Source organism: Hermetia illucens, chromosome 4, assembly GCF_905115235.1.
Source record: "Hermetia illucens chromosome 4, iHerIll2.2.curated.20191125, whole genome shotgun sequence".
In the NCBI taxonomy this organism is placed as follows: Eukaryota; Metazoa; Arthropoda; class Insecta; order Diptera; family Stratiomyidae; genus Hermetia; species Hermetia illucens.
This window is the reverse complement of record NC_051852.1, coordinates 147,342,861-147,358,402: the sequence shown is the minus strand read 5'-3', so window position 1 is coordinate 147,358,402 and position 15,542 is coordinate 147,342,861. Positions and strand designations below refer to the sequence as shown.

General features: G+C 41.8%; 1 protein-coding gene across 3 annotated transcripts in view; it reads right to left on the bottom strand.

Moving 5' to 3' along the window:
* LOC119655212 (solute carrier family 12 member 4) overlaps positions 1-15,542 on the bottom strand; it is a 497,211-nt gene that overhangs the window by 354,300 nt on the left and 127,369 nt on the right. The gene's annotated exons all lie outside the window — the stretch shown is intronic.

Sequence of the window (15,542 nt, the reverse complement as noted above, 5' to 3'; positions counted from 1 at the left end):
GCTTAACGCCTGCTGAACCAACACCAACAGCTCTACTACCAAACCCTATCTCCACCTCCACGTGGTGACAGCTAGGAGCTATTTCTTAACGAAAAGCTGCAGACGGAGAAGGATGAAGGCGAGCCTCCCTCGCCTAAAAACGGGACAAGAGGTACGATCCTATTTAAGTCCACCCAACTACTGGCCTATGCTGACGATATCGTCATCATGGGAAGAACCACCCGAGATGTACAACAAACTGCCTTCATCCAGATCAAGCAGGCGGTGAGAAATCTTGGGCTGCACATCAAGGAAGACAAGACAAAGTATATGGTGGCAACGTCAGCACCAAAAACCAACCAACTAACAATATCAAACTGCGCTGGTCAAAGGGAAAGAATAAAGATAGGAGACTACAACTTTGAGACCGCTGATAATTTTTCCTATCTAGTGTCGAAAATCACAACCGATAACAGCTACGATGATGAAATCCGCGCACGGTTGTTGTACGCCAACAGAGCCTATTTCGGCTTACAAAGACTGTTCCGCTCGAAACGTCTCACCATAGGGTCAAAGCTCTTACTATACAAGACTATCATCTTGCCAGTCCTCATGTATTCCTCGGAAACTTGGGTTCTTAGCAAGAAAAATTGCGAACTCGTGGCCGCGTTCGAGAGAAGAATCCTGCGAAGAATTTTTGACCCCCTACATGAGGATGGACGATTCCGTAGCCTACACAATGACGAAATCTATGAGCGATACCATGACCGGTTGTGGATAAAATCCGGCTCAATAGGTTACGGTGGGCGGGTCACTTAATCCGTATGGATGAGGATGTTCCCACCCGGAAAGTCTATAAGGGCAATATCTATGATAGAAAAAGAAGACGAGGCAGACCCTGCCTAAGATGGAACGATGGCGTAGGTCAGGACGCCAGACAACTTTTAGGGATATCGAATTGGTGGACCTCGGCGAAAAACCGGGATGTCTGGAGTTCATTATTAAGGCAGGCCTAGACCGGATACCGGTTGTTGCGCCGTTGATGATGATGATGCAATTCAATGTTGCATCTTATCCCCCATTATGTGCTTCTTTTAGGGGTCCCAAAATTCACAGTGGGCTTTTTTTGTGGAGATGATAGGCAACTATCTTTGGCTGCTTCATTGATCTGTGGTCATATTTTGTCTCCTTCATTTGCCGTACTATTAAGTAGGGATTCCTGGTATACAATTTCAAAATGATGGTCTCTCAGGATTAGATTATATTTGATTGGTGTTTTCTTTCTCGGTGGGTCATAAATATTGTTGTATTCTCCTTGGACCTTAAGCTAGGTATAGAAAGCCCCCTTCAACACTGGTACTTCTTTCTATAAGTTTGTCGGTGCAAGTTGTTATTTGAGGAGAGTTAAGTAGTAGAATGCCCCTTGTGTTAATTACAATGTGGGGATGGAAACCGTCTAGAGCTAAATTCAAAAACATGAGATCATTGCCATCCCTCATTATAGGCTCAAACTAAATGGAAAGCTAGTAGATATCTAGTTTCAGATTTGAACCTAGAATTTTGCATCGTTTGCACTTTCTAAACGTAGTATTGATTTTGACAGTATCTGACGATTGAAATTGCATTGATTTGTTGTACACCGATGCTATATTCCCGTCATTTTTCCGGTGCCTATTGAAAATATGTGGTCCAATTTAGAGGAAAGGCCTCAGTTGTTTTTGAGAGCAATCAATAATCTTTTCTACAGTTTTGTGTAAAAAAATCATTACGACAATTGGTTTACTGTCTGTATATTGGTCCGCCTTTTTTAGGGCTGGTGGTGGAAATCTTAAAAAGATACTGCTGCGCAAGGTTTCAGCAATGTGTGGGATTCTCACCTACTAAAGCTCACCTCCCACTCTTCTCGTTTTCTATTTCCCAAATAAGAAGGGTTGCCTCAAGCGACAAAACCTTCCACTCATCTCCTTACGTGGTCTATCTTCTCAAGTTCCGCCTGAATCCTCCTTATTAGGGAGTTGACTTTGCATTAGTTTTCCTCTCACTTCAGCATTTTCCCGACAATGTTCTGCGGAAATCAGTGCGTGGGTCCGGTGACCCCTTTGCGAGTTCTTCCAACTTTGCCGCCATTTTCCCAGTAACTATTCTGTTCTAACAAAAAAAAACGTACGATCTAAGAATCTTTGAAACACATGTCCACTCTCATCTCACTCTAAAAATCACTCCTGGTTTCTCCAGTTGTGGGGTAGGACTGCCGTTAGGCGTTCCCCCTTCTCCCCTTTTAGCTTTTCCCTTCCTCGTTTCCTTCATCGGCTCTCCTGTATTTTTTAAACTATAGAAGAAACCGTGACAAACCTTAGGCAGTGGAAATTCATATGCCTGCATCGCCCGGCATGCCACCGCATATATGTAAGACAATTTTGCGAACCATTCAGTTCAGAGCGGGGCAGACACTGGCTACTGTACTAGTTGGTCTCTGTATGTTACCCTTCAAGCCACAGTTAGATACTAGACAGCTACCTCACTCCCCCTTGCCCCTTAAGGGGGGAAATCAGTGCGAGTACACACGATTTCAAATTGTTTTGCCCTTGAGCATGAGCGAGATGTACCGAAAACCCGATCAGCTGTGTTTGACATACCGCCCGGACTTGGCAATGTATTGTGAGATTGGCAAGTTTTTGCTTATGTATAAGTGAATACGTGACACAACTTTTTGCTATATGGGTGAGCACGCCGTAGTACCAGAATAGCAAAAGCTCACCGATCTCTTTCTTACCAATACGGTTTGGCGAAGATTATGCCTTTTCCTTGTTTAGCGTCTCTGATGTGTACAGATAAGCTTCTGCAAGCACATTTGCAAGTGGGGTCATTTTTGTAAGGGTACTGCCTATAGTAGATCTACTGTGCTTCAAGCCATACCCTAATGTCGGGAATGAGCCTACGTGTTTACGAACATATTGAAGAGTCGTATCAGTGAAGTTGCCAGAGATCATGCGACTTTGATGTTAAGGTATTTCTGCGTTACTCCACACATCTTGGATGGTACCGCGCCTACATTTCATTCGTCTGAATGGTGACTGGGAGCATGTGTGTCACCATCAGTACTACCTCATCCGAAATGGTTCTAAAAGCGCCACCAACCTTCAGAGAGTAAACTAAATTCCCCTGCTTCCATCTCTAAAAGCCTGCAAACCCCTCTACACAAAAAAAAAAAACACACTGGTTCTAAAAAGCGCGCCACTTTGGTTACATTTTTGCAAGTGCTACGATGGCACTAGCTGACTTTTGACAAGTACACTCTAGGTACTCCCAAAAGCTCAATTTAGTATTAATTATCACCATCAGGTTATAATCGACTTAGAGACGACCACATGTCTATCGACTTCCTTTATACTGTACTTCTTTCTGCGGTTCGTTACAAAGACTCCTTCCATTTTCTCATCCGCCTGCTTCAGCCAGGTTTTTACAGCTATCACTGTCTGCCCCCATGTTCTTTGGGTGCTTTGTTGCAACTACAGCCAAGCCATTGGCAAAATCGACAATTGCAGCCTTTTCTCTGGGATGGCAAATACAAGTACTACATTCTACACGAGGAGACTCTGTAGCAAACCCTGTGGTACCTCCACTTTAACGACGTACTCTTTGGGGTCGTCATCCGCCTCGTGTCAGAGAGCATGACAGGGAATTCTCGTAGCTCGCTAAATATTCAGGAATATTTATGTCAGCCGAATCGGTAACTGAAGGTACCATGCACTCGTTGATCAGGACTACCGTTTGCTTTCCACTGTTTTCGTGGTGAAGAAAGAAAGCGGTAACAATTTCTCAGAGAAAGCGCAGCGTGGTTACCTACGGTGGTTTTAACAGCCTTTTCACTATTTTGCTGTGAGATTCATTCCAAAGGTTTATATCGGTAACTTCGGACAATTGTTTGAACTAGTTCTTTTTATTTTTGCAAAACGTCGCTTTTCAGCAGCCACGTAGTTGACTGTTTTCCTCTTGCTGACCGGCGTAAGTTTGTTAGGTCCACTATAGATCTCAGGCCCTTTCTTTAGAAAATGCATGGGGTCCCAACATTCGTGAATACCATGTCTGGCTTCGCGGATGCTTCGAGGAGAACACGTCCTCTCACATTCAATGTGGGGCTCCCTCATACAGAAACCAATGGATTAAAATCCCCTTATCTGACTTTTGGCCCACGAACTCACATATCACCGTTTCAGTGGCACCTGCGTAGCACGATACTGGAAAGTTTGGTGGAAATCTTACTATTCTTACTATTACTGATTCCCTTGTGCTGACAGCGGTGTGCGGAGTTTTGAACTCCATTCTACCTGTTTTGTATCGATTTCGAGAAAATTTTTAAAAGCGTCAACAGAAAATGTATCTAATCATAGGAGTCGCATCTCAGTGAAACTTATATCTATTATCAGAGCGACACATAATAACACAAAATATCACATACTGCATCGAGGCAAAACTTCGGCGGAATCTAAAGTCGCATTTTGTCATCGATGTCGAGGTAAGGGGTGTCAAAGCGGAGCTTATTGTCGAAAATGACTCCGAGGTCTTGAGTGTAACTCAAGTAGGATAAGGAATGTCTGTTAAGGGAGTAGGAGAAAGAAGTGGGTGAGGAGTTTAGGGAGTAGCACATAGAGTTTCTAACATTTAGTGCTAAACCATTAGTCAAGCACCAACGAACCAGAGTATCTAGATTAGATTGACGGGAAACACAATCCGTAGGCGACGATATAGCGGAAAACAGCTTAAGGTCGTCGGCATAGAGCAAACAAAGCCAAGTAAGGAAGGCGAAGGTGGTCGATAACAAATCAAAATAACAAAGGGTCCAGAATAGATCCCTGTGGGACCCTAGAGACCCACAATTTTGGAACAGGGGGATAGGAGGGAAATGGGACGGTAATTCTCGACAAGCGTTCCATCGTCACTTTTGTGTATGGGGATCAGCCTCTTTCCACAAGCCGGAAAAATGATTCCCTTTCAGGCATTTGTTGAAAATAAGAGATAAGGGAGATGGACTTATCAGTCTTGAGCAAAAAGAGGGTAGGAAGACCATCGTAGCCAGGCCCGACATTGGCATCAAGTTTGCCAATGAAGTGCTCGACAAGGAAAGGGGTAAGAAGGGGAATGGTAGGCGATACGGAGCGGGCTACATCCACTTGCGGGAGGATTTCGAAGGAAGGAGGGGGAACAGAGACTGAGGAAAGTAGCGGCAGAGTTAATCACAAGATAGTTGTGGGGGGGGGGCGCGCGGGAGTTAGCTGAGTAGCCAGAGAATTTAATGTACGGAGGAGATAGCTGGGCAGGACAGCGGGAGTTACAAATGTGGGACCAGGAAAGTTCGAGGTTTCCGCACTTTAGTGAGTCTTCAATATTGGTCAAATATTCATTTCTGGACTTGCTTATTAAGGATTTGACCGAGGAACGTAGAGATTTGAAAAAAAAACTCAGCAGAAGTCAGCATAGGTTCTAGAAGACAGGAACTTCTTCTTCGCAGTATGTTTTTGACGTAGTTTTTTGTGGACTTCAGTGGTGAACCAGACAGGGTAATAGCGTAAACACTTAGGAGATGAGGGCATGTAACAAGAAACAGGATCAGATAAAATGGTATAGAAGGTGTTGAGTGTTGATCACACGTAAATAGGGAGAGGAGGGGAACTCTGTTGATTGCCGCAAGGGCTGAGTTCAGACCATCGAAGTTCGCCTTACGAAATTTGAACTTGGTAGGCTTGTGCACGACAGGAGAGCGGAGTCGGGATAACTGAGCATCGAACTCGAGAGCAGGATAATGAGCCTCAGGGGCAATGAAAGACGGGGTATGAAGGGATCGGGAAAAGCAACGCACAGGAAGGTTACTAGAAAGGTTAAAGTGGAGGGCGGCACAGGTATACATGAAAGTGGATAGAGGAAGGGAAGAGTGGGTGGAGTTTTTAGGGAGGGAGGGAAGGTCAGGAATAATGGGCCAGAAGAGCATGGGAATATTAAAGTCGCCCCAGAGAATGAAAGGAAGTGAGGGAAACAAAACGATTAGGACCTCTGATAATCTGTCGAAGAGATTCTCGTACAGAGAAGGCGGGCTGAGGCAGGAAAAATATACACAGAATATGATAAAGAGGCATACATTTAGCGGAATGACTCGTATGGTGACAGAATCATAGGTAGAGGTGGAGAAGTAAAAGAGTCCCCCCTTCTTGGATCTTTAACAGCTATTAGGTCAACTCCACCGGTTGCTTTGCCAAGCGCAGTGTAGTCTCTTTCACAACGAAAGACAAAGTAACCATCGAGGAGTTCGGAATCTAAACTCCTGTCATCCAACCAGGTTTCAGAAGTGCAGATGACGTGATGTTGGAATGCTAAGGCAGACAGTTTTAAATCCGAAAGCTTGGTTCTTAGGCCCTTTAGTTAGTTAGTTTTCAGAATCATTTAAGTTCGGCAAGGCAGGCGGGCAAGCCGGAAATTTTCATGAAGCTTAGTCTTCTGATAAGAGTTGACGAAAAAGGCCAAAAGGAAAATTGGACGATAGTCGAAGTCGTGGGAATTCGTTGTTTTGAAGGAAGCAATCACTCGGTCAGGAGAGCCATTCTTATAAATGATAAATGAAGAGTTTTATCGGGGCTTGCGACTTATGCACGTGTAATGGAGTTCACTATTCCAAAGTGGAGGATGAATGGGCCGCCCTGGAAATACGTGGCATAAAACAGTACAGGAGACATGCAAGCTTCTCGGAGAGTCGTGGAGGTAGTTGAAATGCATTGCCAGGAAATCTGATCCTTTCCAAGAACTCTCTCGCTTGTTTTTGAAGGCACCTATTCAGGTCTAATATGACTCTATATTTTAGCATAAGAGCGTAATGGCTGGCAACGATCAGAGTTCATTAGGAATGCTAGATTGTGATGAGATAGGACATAGTTTATATTATTAGCCCACATTGGGCGCCGTTTGTACAAAACCGAATTTGATGCTATGAATTTACCACGTTTTTATGAAATGGCCTTTGCGCTTACCACTAAAACAATAGATCCTCATTTTTGAATACTATCCGCCGTTAAAATTCACTATCTATCTCGTCCGGATAGCTCAGTGGTTAGAGCACTAGGCTGTCATACGGAAGGTCGCGGTTCAAATCTCACTGATGGCAGTGGAATTTGCATCGTGATTTGACGTCGGATACCAGTCGACTCAGCTGTGAATGAGTACCTGAGTCAAATCAGGGTAATAATCTCGGGCGAGCGTAATGCTGACCACATTGCCTCCTAGTGTACCGTTACGGTCTTGAATGAAGTGCTCTAACACACTTCAAGGCCCTGATCCAATATGGATTGTTGCGCCAACGATTATTATTATTATTATTATCTATCTCGTCCTTAATGAAAAACTCATGACCCTATAATGGCTTCCTGTTGATATCTACATCATGGGGAGTATTTATCTGAATGTGGAGAAGTGAGTGGTTTGTAGCATGATAATTAAATTTTGACTGAAGTATCTAAAAGTTCAAATATTTCTAATGCCCACGAGGGCTGGATAAAAAAAAGTAATGAGCTGGGAATAGGGATGTATATTGTTTGTCCAAAAAATCCTTATGCAAAGAACACGTCCCGACGATGTTTTTCTCACCGAAATTTTGGATCCCTTTTTATTGCTTAAAGTCTTGAGGACCAAGCGACCGACATGTCCTTTGGTGAGCTTTTGAATGAACTAACAGCTTGAGCACTGAAGTCCTTGTACATAATTCGCTACATTGAAGTCGAAGAAAGGGTAATTTCTTTAAAAGGACGAGAAACTCTTCACCGAATGCCTTAGGGAGTAAAAACGATGTACTCGATTATTAACGGAGATCTGCGACAAATAAAACCTGCTCTCTTAGCAGTTGAGACAGTTTCCTGAGTCGGAACACATATCATTGTAATGGGCTTTCACTAAATTAATTACGTTGACAAAGGGTTGCCACTACCCTATGGCAACTAGGGTAGTAAGTATACCTAAACGTGTGACATAGAGTTAAGTTAAAAACGCACCAGAGTAATTGCAAAAGTTCAGAGGTGGAGGCTCATCAATTTAGAATAAATGAAAGAAGACATGACACCCTTATCCTTTCCACAAGTCCTGATGGCTATATATCATACATAATGACAAAGGAAGCCAGAGGAGAGTAAGCCAAGCAAATAAAAAAAAATATTCCAAGACAAATTATTTTTCCACGGGAATTGTTCTTTGTAAAATATCTCATCTTTTCTCCTACACTTTTGACTGCTATTTTAAGACTTTTCCTTTCTTTGGTATTCTGGTAGACAAATATCTGCCCTCTTCAAGTCGGAAACGGACACCACGAGCGATAAAAATATATGGCGTGTGTCAATAAGATTGGATTTATGAAAAAAAGCCAAAACAGATCTAGCCTTCAGGTACGATTCCAACGAATATTAAAAGTCAATTCAACGCCTGAGTTCCTCAATAAATTGACTTTTATAGGAAATTCTATCTTTTTCTTTCTGTTGTGCTTTTCAAGGGAATTAGTCACCGATTGAAAATTGTTTTTGGATAGAAGTTTAATTGCTTTTTAATAGAATGCTATTTTTCATATGAACTTGGGCTGGGCGAACTTATAAATTTGCATCACTGTCGCTTGGCTGGCTTCCAGGAAAAATGGTGCAATTTTTCAAGGATGTTTCCAGGGTGGACGTGAAGTTTTCATCCACTTCTTTGCAGTAATATTGTACGTTATCCAGTTTTATTGATTTATATTTATGGAATCAATAACGCTGTATATCTTGTTGTTAAGTTGTTTTTAAGTTATTTGATGACTTTCGGGGATCCCAAATAAATAAAATCTGATTCGTGTAAGCATTTCTTGAACAGATTCAAACTTTCCAGTCGAAAAGTGGCTCCTATATCCTTTTCTGGCTTTGAACCGCGAGAAGTTGTAAGTTGGTAGACACCCTTTTCAGGCCATCAAATATTTAACAACTTGTCTAGACGTTATAAAGAATGCTTTGTCATAAGTAAGGACCTTTGGAGCTTCCTCCAACCTGCACGTTTGTATACACATAAAATACATATTTCCTAGTCTATTGGTCGTACAGCTGCGTCATCGTATGTCTGAATTTATGTACAGTGAGGGCTGTAGAGGGTAGTAAAACTGGTGAGGTGAGTTCCACAATGAATTGTTGCTCTTAATGTTTCTCCAATATTTGAAACATGTTTCAATGTAACGAAATTCGAAGTACATGAATCATGACTAGGCGCACCCCCCGGACTAAATGCAATTTATTTTCATCAAGATATTGTGTACGAAACCTGACATGGATGTACTATGCTCTCCATTTAGGACCCATTTTCGCTCTACTACCATTAAATACTGTTCTTCGAGGCAACGTCATCCGGTTCTACTATTATTTTCAGTAAATGGAAAATTTTAGGGTTACAAAAAGTTGTCCGTCTTTTCTTTCCTAATTTAGTGTAGACACCCACGATTCACCCGAGGCAGAATACTTTTTGAAATCAAATGAAAATTAATTTTCCCTAAATTTTATAATTAGTGAAAGAGCTAGGAATGAGTAAATATAATTAATGGATGCCAACGAAAAAGTAATTTGGGTCCTTTTTTAGCCGATCTATATTCGTATCTGTGATGCTACTTAATGAGAAAATATATGGAAGCCTGTAGCCAAGTTAATTTTCAGAAAAGAATAACCAACTTTAACGAGGTATCTAGGCATGAGCAAGGATAGAAAGGCTGAACTTGGGATTCATAGAGGTGTAGTGAAGATTTAATTGAAAGTTGTGGCGAACATTATTTTTGGAGGATTAAGCAAAGCGAACGTTTATTCTTTCTCTCAAGTTTCGCTAATTGTGAGATATTTAAGGTGTGGTTGAAATTGATGCCTGACGCCGATACCTGGTACGGACAGGAAGAAGCAGAGAAAGGTGGAGTTTAAATTATTATAGAGAGTAAATTAGTATGTTACACATTCATTCTCTCCTCCAGTATCGTCACACTTCATGCTCTGAAGCGGAGTAGGATCGAAAACAAGATACGAATTCGGGTCAACAATAATCGAGAGGTTAACATCTACCTCGTGTGTTTCTAAGAGAACTTACCGAGCCAACCTGACTACTGCTTCCATAACATGAAATATAGAGATTCAGATCCATCAATTAGCGAGTGTGCATCCTCCGAAGAAACATTAAATATTTCAAGGTCTGTCTTACCAATGTTCATTCTCCAACGGGAAATAATGACGAAACAGCAAAGAATAGTTGCCTATTGCCACTTAGGGCACCTTTACGATTCGCTGCCCCAGCATGTCGTCAAAATATTGTTTGGGGACATCAAATTTAAAGGTGGTCATAAGGTAATAGATTGGAAAACAATGGGTGGCTTCATGGAGAGAGTAATGATAATTCGCTGGTTTTGTATCCAGCAGATAAATGATTGCGTGTTGCGTCCGCCACTTCCCGCAGGATTTGATAGCTGCGACCGCTAAGTTCCACGTCGATCGCTTGTGTGATCAAGCTGTCACTCGACAATGGGAGAGCTGATCAGAAGGAATATATACTGACTAACTCGCCTCAGAAAATCGATGATCATTGGACTGCTATCAAACATGATTTTCTTTTGAGTACTATACAGGAGGTCCACCATGTCCCGAAAGGGCGTCATAAAATCTGACTCAATTGCGGAATCGTGGAAGCGGATCGATGAACGGAAGGAACTGAAGGCTCTATTGATCCTTGCTAGTGATGGTGGGCGTGACGCGCTTGAACTCCGATATCAAGCGAAATTCCGAGAAGTCCAGCGTAGTGTACGCCGTGACAGAGAATATGTTATTGCGCTGATCAGGGAAGCGAAGGATGCCACAGAACGCAATGATTTCAGAAGTCTATACTACAGTCACAAATCTTTTGATGGTCCTGTGAAGAACGTAAACGGTCGACTTTTCATCCACGATTATGAGGAACTGAAGGAGTGGAAACGATACTTCCCCACGGTTCTTAATCGTATCACATCCGGTGAGGTTCCTCCTCTTGTGAATCAAATGGCTAGTAACCGCAACATGCGGATACGGACTGTTCCTCTAAGCAGAAAAGATCTTATGTTGGCCAACAATGCATTCAAACGGAGTAAAACCGCTGGGCTTGACGAAGCCCCCGTAGAGTTATTTATCGCTGCATCTGCAGTTAGTGCAAATCTGCTTCCTCCACTCGTATGGAAGCCTTGGGAATCCGAGACCATTTACAGAGAGTGAAAGAAGAGGATGATCGTCAAGATTCCAAAAAGGGGGACATGTTTTCAGTGTGAAAAGTGGAGGCGTACCTACGTGCTCCCTGCCATTACAAAGATAATAGCTAAAATACCCCTGGAACGCATAAAAGAACATTTCGAAAGCTTTATTGACAGAGAGCAAGCTTATGGATCATTTTCCAACAGTTCGAGGAATTACGATCTTCGCTGCACATGCTCTTCATCGATTTTGTGTAAGCTTTCGATAGCGTGAGCCGAGAGTGTACCTAGAGTGCTCTATGCAGGAGAGGCATTCCGGAGAAACTAATAGCTGTTCCCAGGGCGACATATGATGGCGCAAAATATCACGTGCCGAACCGAGGTAAAATCTTTGAGGATTTTGAGATCCAAAGCGGAGTTCGCCAGGATTGCCAGTAGATTTGAACTGAAAATAAATACCAATAAAGCCAAGGTTCTTAGTCTGATGGTTATTTCACTCTCTCTCTCTCCCTATCTGCATTAATGGGTAAAACATCGAAGGTGTCGATTAATTTGCATATCTAGGAAGCGTGGTTTCTGCCGAATTAAATGTTGCCCAATGCATTAACAAGGCTAGAACCGCTTTCGGAGTATGGGAGTAGAACATGAAAAGCGACCCCTACTGTCACTCCAAGCCTTTGTTAACACCTCGATGCGTCATATTATCGGAGTACGCTGGCCTGATACTACCAAAAACGTAGAACTGCTTCTGCACACATGCCAGGCACTCGTACGCACTGTGATCGGAAGACGGAAGTCTCAGGGGATAGGCCATACCAAGGGGTAAATGGCTACCATATATATATTAAACAACGTTGACAACATACCGTCAGAACTGCGAAAAGTTGCCGTTAGCTGTATTGTAAAGTAAATAAACATACTGCCCTAAAACATATGGAACAAAAATAGACTATCCACTGACTGATGTAAAAGGCTCATACATCCTATCCACAGAAAATGCCGTAACCTGGCAACCGAAACCTGCAGAGGCATCTCCCTTGTAACTGAGCGACGTTTGAACTGGGCGATCTGCAGATAGTGGCATAGCCGACGATATTGATATTATGATCCGATATTTTTCTAGTGTAAAAGAGATATTGGGTATCCTTGATATGCAGCGAAGGAAGCTGGACTTCGGAAAGATGACTCTAGGTATTATGCATAGATGATTGACAGCGACAGCGCACTTTTGGCATATCGTGAAGTGTCAACATCTGTCGACCAAACATTGAGTTTTGAGTTTGTTACAACAAATTATTTTTTTTATTTCGTTGAAAATGTCCAGTTTGGTTCGAAATATGCACCATTTGCGGAAAGTTTTGACAGTGGCATCGAATGCTAGTAGAAGTTTTTGGTGAGTCTGTACTAACGGATAAATCATGCAGGGAATGGTTTCGACGATTTAAAAATGTTAATTTTGGTATTGAAGATAAGGAGCGTTGAGCTTAACTTAGAAAAATGAAATACAAACTCGTGTCAAATGCAAAAAGAACTCGTAAAAATGTTGGAAGTTACTCAGCCAGCTGTTTCAAAGTCGCAGAATACATCCAAAAGTAGCTGAGCTGAAACCGAGAGATATCGAACAACGGTTTTACAAGTCCGAAACATTATTTGGACGGTAAAAAAAAGCTCGTTTCTGCAGCGAATCATAACGGGGGACGATAAATGGATTCAATTCGGCAACTATAAAATCCTAAGGGGGCTTATGTGTAGCTGACCAATCGGATACATCAACACCTTATAGCCCAGACCCTGTGGCCTTTGACTACCATTTGTTTTGATCTATGTAAAACGCTACACTTTAGAACCGGATGTGAAAAATTGGCTTGACTCGTTCTTAACTTCAAAAGATGAAAGCTCCTTGCGCGACGAAATCAGTACAGAGCTAAAAATTCAAAACATTTTTCGACATAATGAACAAAAGGTTGACTGACAATTTCATCCAGGGCAGAAGCAACTCATCAGACGCTGTCTCACCTCTGCTCTAGGAGCACCGTGGCCCAAAGTGGCGACAGGTGGTAATTTTTTATATATTGTACAATCGCGTCTCAACTCCGGTGTTCATATGAGTTCACTTTCTATGATGATGACGTCATAGAACTCTTAGAGGGTAATCAATTTACGTGAAAAACAAAACTTTGAACTCCTATAAATTCATTAATAATAATTTGATTGCCTTCAATTTTTTTCAGAATTAAAAGGGTGGTCTTTAAAATGTTCGACTTCAACGTGAAGATGGCAGCAGTAGCCAATAAAAGCTAGGGAATGTGGGTGCACATCTTTTGACAGATACTCACCAAAATTTCAGCCATTTTAGACGCCCAGTTGTTGTTTGACAATTGTTGAGGCGATGAACGTTCGGGACGTCTAAAAATTGCAACCACTGACGATAACATCGCTAAAGTTTACCAAATTGTACTAAACGACCAACAAATTAAAATGAGAGAGATACGAGATGGTACGAATGTGTCAAAAGAAGGTGTTTTGCCTTGCTGATGGAAGCGTGTCATTTGCTCTGTATTAAGTGTGTTGATAGTGAATGAACCTCGAGTGTTTCGTTTGGGTAGTGTGATTCACAAAGCCCAAACCATCGGAATTTTGTATAATAACAAGCGAGAGACTGAGGATGGGTACTGTGTTGTGAGCTTGAACAGTCACAATTTTTTCAATTCAAATATTCCTTACTAATGAAATCAAATTTGGTGAATATATGGGAGCTTTGAAATCCCACGGATACAGCGAGTGACATAACTGAAAACAGGAATACATTTTTATAATTTGCGCAATAAGAAGGATGAAAGAAAATTTATCTTCTGTTTTTGGCAAAGCCCGTCCATTCCAAAACTACAAGTTCCGATAAAAACAAAGGCAGACTTAAAACAAGTCGGGAAACCGGAAGCTTGACGCTTCAGGGACAAAAGGTTTTGTGTTTCCCTATGTGAGGAGCATAACGTAGTTCTCCATTGGCTTATAGCATTGACCCGAGATATTTAAATCGCTCAGTTCTGGGAAGGTTACCACCATTGCCAGAACTTAGCGATTTAAATATCTGGAGGGGCAGATCACTGCCAATGAAAGAACTGAGCGATTTAAATATCTCGAGTCAATGCTACCAGCCAATGGAGAACTGCGTAATGAAATTTTTCAAGCATTAACGCCACCTGAATGAAGTAGCATTCCGCAACTGGTGTTCTTTGTGATCGACGTATCAGCGCACGTCCCAAATCTAAAATTTACTGCATTGTCGTCCGTCTGCCGCTCTCAATAGTTTGAGTGTTGACTATAAAGGACAATGAACGGCGTCTTGCGGTAATGGGAACGAAGATGTTTCATTGCACTGGTGGCGTGACACGTTTTGATCACGTCTGAAATGAGAATATCCGCGATCGATATGGGTTTACACCGATCGTGGAAAAAGAGAGAGAGAGAGAGGCGTTTTCAATGGTATGGTCACGTAATTTACGCTAACAAGAATTCAACAACCAGTATTGGTGAGAACATCGAAGTCAATGGTAAGCAACCAAAAAGCCGGCAAAACAATGGTCGCATGATACACTGGATGGGGATTTGAAGGTCTCGCGATTACATCCTGATCAGGCATTTGATAAAATAAAATGACGAAACCGATCACGACGAGCCGACCCCGCTTGTGAACTGAAGGCTGAAGAAACACAGAAGAAGATGTGAGGAGCAATGAGCCGGACAGTTCCGTGTCACATAGTTGAAAATTCTATTGGCCTCTATTTTTTAGAAAATAATTTAAATAAATCATTTGATGGAAAGCTCTGTATTGAAACAGTCAACCTCATATGCCTCACACCCTGAGTTTAATATTATTAGCAAATGCCAACAATTTAACCAACATCAAATATAAAAAAGGGCTAGGGAGAATTAGATTCTTCTTGAATGGAATTTTAATATTTCACTCGAATTTCAATTATTCTCGTTAATTATGACGTCAGCATCTTATTTGTATGGCTTAGAATGCTGTTAATTAGCACGAAATTGATAAGTTTGAACTGCTATAACTTTCCCACTAATACTTGGATTTTCATGAAACTTGGCATGTGTATGCACGAGGCTGTGCTCTATGTTGGTGCAAAATTTAGTACACTTAGGATGAACTTAAGGGGAGTTTTTTAGTCAATTTCTAAAGGTTGATAATATACTATTAGTAAATTTTTTGAGCAGATACCGGAATGGGACATCTCTCGAAGATTAGATTTCACATAAGTGTTCTACACAAAATCTTAAAAAGAGCTGCAGAGTAGTGGATTCTTCATAAATG